The sequence below is a fragment of the Myotis lucifugus genome, unplaced genomic scaffold, assembly GCF_000147115.1.
Source record: "Myotis lucifugus unplaced genomic scaffold, Myoluc2.0 scaffold_299, whole genome shotgun sequence".
NCBI lineage: Eukaryota > Metazoa > Chordata > Mammalia > Chiroptera > Vespertilionidae > Myotis > Myotis lucifugus.
Window position 1 is genome coordinate 281386 of NW_005871347.1, and position 6000 is coordinate 287385.

Here is a 6000-nt window from a genome sequence, read left to right on the forward strand (position 1 = left end):
ATTGTATTTAGATACAAAAATGTGGGTTTAGGTTACGTTTATTATCGCAGCAGTGCTATTACTTCAAGGCAATCTTTCTTCCTCCCTCTCTTCTTTGTTCTTTATTTATCTCTGTCTCCATCTCTCTCTCTGTTCATCATTTACCTGTCACCTTCTAATCTTCTTATCCAGTCTAATGTTAAAAAAGCATGAGTTCATACTGATATCTGCAATTAAAAACCATACTTCAGGATGCTTTCTAGTTCCTTCTATTTTCTTACTGTATTTTGTATCCTAAAGAAAAACATTATCTTCAATGTGTTTACTTATTTGATTAAACTGAAATACAGATTCTGGAAGTATATGCTACTTATTTGTTTACTTTGAGAGTGTATTATTGGGTTAGTAAACTAAATGTTATATATTTACTAGAGGCCCGGTGCATGGGATTCGTGCACTGTTGGGGGCGTGGCCTGCGGGGATCGGCCCACTGTGGGAGTGCTGCTCATCCTGGTCAGCTGAGTGGCTGTGGACCCACCCTCTGAGCAGCTGCTCCCTGGTCCCGCATCTTCTGTGGAGCCGGAGCACTTGCCTCTCCAGGGGACCTGGTCGGGGCCAGGCCGAGGGACAAAAGCATTGAGAGGCAGCTGAGTAGGCCTCAGTCCCACGGTGGCCACAAACTCGCCTCCCAGCCTCCGGGGTCAGCTCTACGAGCCCAGCAGCGGTGGCACTGCGTGGCCTGCGGGCGTCCGGAAGAGGTGGCAGGGAGTAAGGAGGAGGAGCCTGGGGTGAGGAGGCAATGATCACAGCCCGGGTTTCTGCCCATCCGCCCAGAGTTTGCAGCAGGAGCAGCTGCTCATCCCGGTCCGCCCAGCGGCGCTCCCATTGTGGTAGTGCACTGACCACCAGGAGGCAGCTTCTATATTGAGCATCTGCCCCCTGGTGGTCAGTGCGTGTCATAGCAACTGGTCAACTGGTTATTCTGGTTGTTCCGCTGTTCAGCCACTGGGCTTTTATTATATAGCACTAGTAGCCCGGTGCACGAAATTCATGCACTGGGGTGGGGGGGGCATCAGTCTAGCCTTCACCCTCTCCAATCTGAGACCCCTCAAGGAATGTCCAACTACCTGTTTGTGCCCACACTTTTAACAGATAACAGCTCCATTGTTATTTCTTTCTTATGCTTAAAACCATTGGAATTAGTAGGTATTCAAAGTGTGTATACATTTTGGGGGAACACCCTGTAAATCTCTAGTCAGTGGTGAAATAAACCAACAGCAGATTTGGAACCCCCAGACAGGGAACCTTGCTCACTCCCCACATGTCTCCCCACTTCACTTTCCACCTTCGTGGGCAGCAGGAGAATCAACGTTTTCTCTCATTAATTCGGAAAAGCACGTCCTGTCACCCGTTGCCCAGCAGGAGTGTGCTAGGCCCCAGGCGAGCGAGGCTCAGTCAGGGCAGCCTTCGCTCATGGGTGCTGGCACCCAAAGTGCACATTCCTCCTCTACAGTCGCCCCGACTATCCCACTGTTTCACCGAGAGGACAGAATTCCTCTCTGTCTCTGGGCTCTTGATCTTGAACGCTGACCGAAGGCACCTCAGAGAGGGCCGCCCGCGCCCACCAGGTGTGTCTATCTGCACCTGCTCCTGCCTCAGCACCTGTATTAACCCCCCAGAGGTGATCTCGTAGCTGCACTGGCCTCCGTGGGAACAGGGCATCACCACTCTGCCCTCTCACTGTCATCTCACAGGCGCCCACCCTCAGCACCCAGAACACCCAGACACTCTCCAAAGGACGTGAGCGCATCAGAGGGGATGTGTGCACATCCTGTGGGGGTGTTAGGCATGCCGGGTTGATGGAAGTTCGGTGGAGAGGCAGGGGAAACTTGTGCATGCCTTGGTTTGCAACTGTTGCAGGCTCTGTGCTGGGGGATGTTCGCACGCCAGCGGGGGATGTGCACACCAGAGGCCTCTGGTTTTGCAGATCCGCAAACCCCCGTGGTGTGGCCAGGAGGATGTCAGTCTGGCCCACCACGGTGGCTGTCCCTGCGATCCTGCACCTTCTGGGCCAGGAGGCGGATCTTGTGTAGACACTCCTGGGCGCTGATGGCCTGCAGGCGCTACTTCAGCTCAGCCTGCAGGCTCTGCTTGGCGTGCTCACAGCTGTCACCACCGCCATGTGGGGAGTACAGGCCGCCCTCCGCTGGCCTGCCTCCCCTGTCCAGAGGCTCTCTGCGCTGCTCACCTGCCCAGAGTAACTGGGGCTGGGCGGAAGCCAGACGTCCTGCCCTGCCCAACCCCGGCCGATCCGCCCCTGTGCGAGCTGCCGCCCTGCGGGGAAGGGTCAGGGATCCAGGCCCAGGGACCGCAGACAGCCTCAAGCACTGCCCTCCCCCCCCCCCCCCCCGGCAGGGTCACAAATCCAGGTCCCAGGACCATGGAAAGCGTCAAGCGCTGCCCCCGCCCGACAGGTCACGGATCTGGGTCCCAGACCTCCGACAGCCTCAAGCGCTGCCCCCCGCCCGGCAGAGTCACAGACCCAGGTCCTGGGACAGCAGACAGCCTCCCGCAGAGCCCCCCGCCTGCCAGGTCACAGATCCAGGTCCGGACCGCGGACAGCCTCAAGCGCTGCCCCCCGCCCGGCAGGGTCACAGATCTGGGTCCTGGACTGCAGACAGCCTTGCCCACTGCCGCCCACTTTCAGTATGCAAATTAGCCGCAATCTTGTTGCTTCAGGCTGGGGGTCCCGGGACCGGGGACAGCCTGGCCAGTCTGGGTGAGGGGATGATGGCTGTTTGCAGCTGGTCACACTTCCTTCAGGGAGGGGGTCCCCACTGGGGTGCCTGGCCAGTCTGGGTGAGGGGCTGAGGGCCATTTTCAGGCTGGCGGGCGACTGAGGCTCTCAACCTCTCCTTTTTTTCTTTTATTCTGGGATTTATTTACCTTCTATGGCTGTCACTGGAGCTGAGAACTGGCTTTAGCTCTGAGGCTCGGCTGCAGCTCTGAGACCTCGGCTGCTGAAAGCAGGTACTGGGTTTGTTTGGGTTCTATAATTGAAACACTGTTGCGGTCCTGCTGGCTGAAGCCCTGCTGGCTGAAAGCAGGTTTCTGGAGTTTGTTTAGCTTCTATACTTGCAACATTGTTTCTTAGAGTGCAGCTCAGAGGCCGGCAGCAGCAGGCGGGGAACCTTGGCTTCCTCCATCACTGGAGCAAGCAAGCCTCCTGTTCGCTTCAGTGCCTGGCTGCCGGCCGCCATCTTGGTTGGCAGTTAATTTGCATAAGGATATGCTGATTAGCCAATGGGAAGGGTGTCGGGGTTATGGTCAATTTGCATGTTTCTCTTTTATTAGATAGGATGTACATCTAGAATCCTATAGATGTTGGCTTGTTGTGTTTTTATTTTCATTTGTTTTAAGGTATTTTTTTATTTATTGCTTGATCTCATTGTTAACCCATTCACTGTTTAGTAACATGTTATTTAGCCTCCATGTGCTTGTGGTTGTTTCAGTATTTTTCTTGTAATTGTTTTTTAGTTTCATACCATGGTATTGTTAACATTGAAACATTAAATCCTATAAAGAATTTTTATGAGTTTATTTGAGCCAAACTGTGGACAATTGCCGGGAAGCAGAATGTCAACGTATTAGGATAACACTCCAGAGCATGGCGGTTTTTCACCTTGTTCTATACTTTACATTCAAAGGAGGAGACATAAGTGGGTTACATGAAATCCATTGGTGATAGATTAGAGAGGTGGGAGAAAATAAAGTGGGGAAATCTCTGGGATTGGATAATAAGTAAAATGATAGACATATACTTCTTTTACTTAGGTGGGTACAGAATAGTTAACAGTCAACAATTAATATGATAACAATAATAATGAAGGAATTTATGGTCTCTATTCTGGTACCCAGGGCATTTGGTTGTGGATCCATAAAAAATGGAAGTTACAAATAATATTTACATTTCTATGATATATTATTATAGATGCAAAAAGACAAAAAGCTCAATTAAGTTAAAGGTTGACCTTGTCAGGGAGGATACCGGCCTAGGACGTAACTGCCCACTATAACTGCTTTTTTTTTTAAAATATATTTTATTGATTTTTTACAGAGAGGAAGGGAGAGAGATAGAGAGTTAGAAACATCGATGAGAGAGAAACATCGACCAGCTGCCTTCTGCACATCTCCTACTGGGGATGTGCCTGCAATCAAGGTACATGCCCTTGACCGGAATCGAACCTGGGACCTTTCAGTCCGCAGGCTGACGCTCTATCCACTGAGCCAAACCGGTTTCGGCTATAACTGCTTTTAATTTCAGACCATTCTTTGTGGTTACTTTAGGCCTTTGAGTTTGTAAGACTGCCATGCAGGCCTTCCCTGAGCTTGTCAGGTTAGCGTGTGTTTTTTTGTTTTTTGTTTTTTTGTCTATAGTTCAGAAAAGATACTTGATGTAATTTCAATCTTCTTAAATTTATTGAGACTTGTTTTGTGTCCTAACATGTGTTATATCCTGAAATATGTTCCATGAGTACTTGAAAGAAATATATATATTCTATATATATTCAGCTGCTTTGGGGTGAAATGCTCTGAAAATATTAATTAACCCCACCTGTTTTAACATGTCATTTAAAGCCGCTGTTTCCTTGTTGATTTTCTGTTGGGAAGATCTATCCATTGGTGTCAATTGGGTGTTGAAGTCCACTACTCTGACTGTATTACTGCCAATCTCTCCCTTTATGTCCATTAAGATTTGCTTTACATATTTAGGTGTGCCTATGTTGGGTGCACAAATGTTTGCAAAGGTTATATCCTCTTGTTGGATTTACCCCTTTCTCATTATGTAATGTCCTTATTTATCTTTTATTATAGCCCTTGTTTCCAGGTCTACATTGTCTGATGTAGGTATTGCTACCCCAGGTTTCTTTTTTATTTCCATTTGCATGAGACATATCTTTCCTTCCAGTTACTTTTAGTTGGTGTGTCTTTCCACCTGAGGTGGGTCTCCTGTGTACAGTATATATGTGGGTCTTGTTTTCTTACCCATTCGGCTACCCTCTGTCTTTTGATTAAAGTACATAATCCATTTGCCTTTAAAGTGATTTTTATCAATATGCAGTTATTGTTATTGTATTATTTATATACTAGAGGCCCGGTGCACAAAAATTTGTGCACTCAGGTGGGAGGGGGGGGGTCCCTCATCCTGGCCTGTGCCCTCTCGCAGTCTGGGACCCCTCGGGGAATGACCACCTGCTGGCTTAGGCCCGCTTCCTGGGGGATTGGGCCTAAGCTGGCAGTCAGACATCCCTCTGGCAGCCTGGGAGCCCTCGGGGGATGTCCTCTTGCCAGCGGGAAGCAGGCCTAGATGCAGTCAGACATCCTTAGTGCTGCTGAGGAGGTGGGAGAGGCTCCTACCACCACTGCTGTACTGGCAGCCATCAGCCTGGCTTGTGGCTGAGCAGAGCTCCCCCTGTGGGAGCACACTGACCACCAGTGGGCAGCTCCTGCATTGAGCATCTGCCCCCTGGTGGTCTGTGTGTAATAGTGACCAGTCATTCCCAGTCGTTCTGCTGTTAGGGTCAATTTGCATATTACCCTTTTATTATACAGAATAGAGTCCTCGTGCATGGGTGTGGGCCGGCTGGTTTGCCCTGAAGGGTGTCCCAGATCAGGGTGGGGGTCCTGCTGGGGTGCCTGGCTAGCCTGGGTGAGGGGCTGATGGCTGTTTGCAGGCTGGCTACAGCACCTTCAGGGGGGGTCACCCCTGGGGTGCCTGGCCAACCTGGGTGAGGGGCTGAGGGCTGTTTTCAGGCTGGCCAAACCACCTTCAGGTTGGCGTTTCCCGCTGGGGTGCCTGGCCAGTCTGGCTGAGGGGCTGATGACTGTTTGCAGGCTGGCCAAGCCCCCAGCGAGAACTCTCACCCCATTAGGGTGCGGCCAGCCTGGGTGAGGGGGTGATGGGCTGTTTGCAGGTTGGCCACAGCCTCTTCAGTGTGGGGGTCCCCCTGGGGTGCCTGG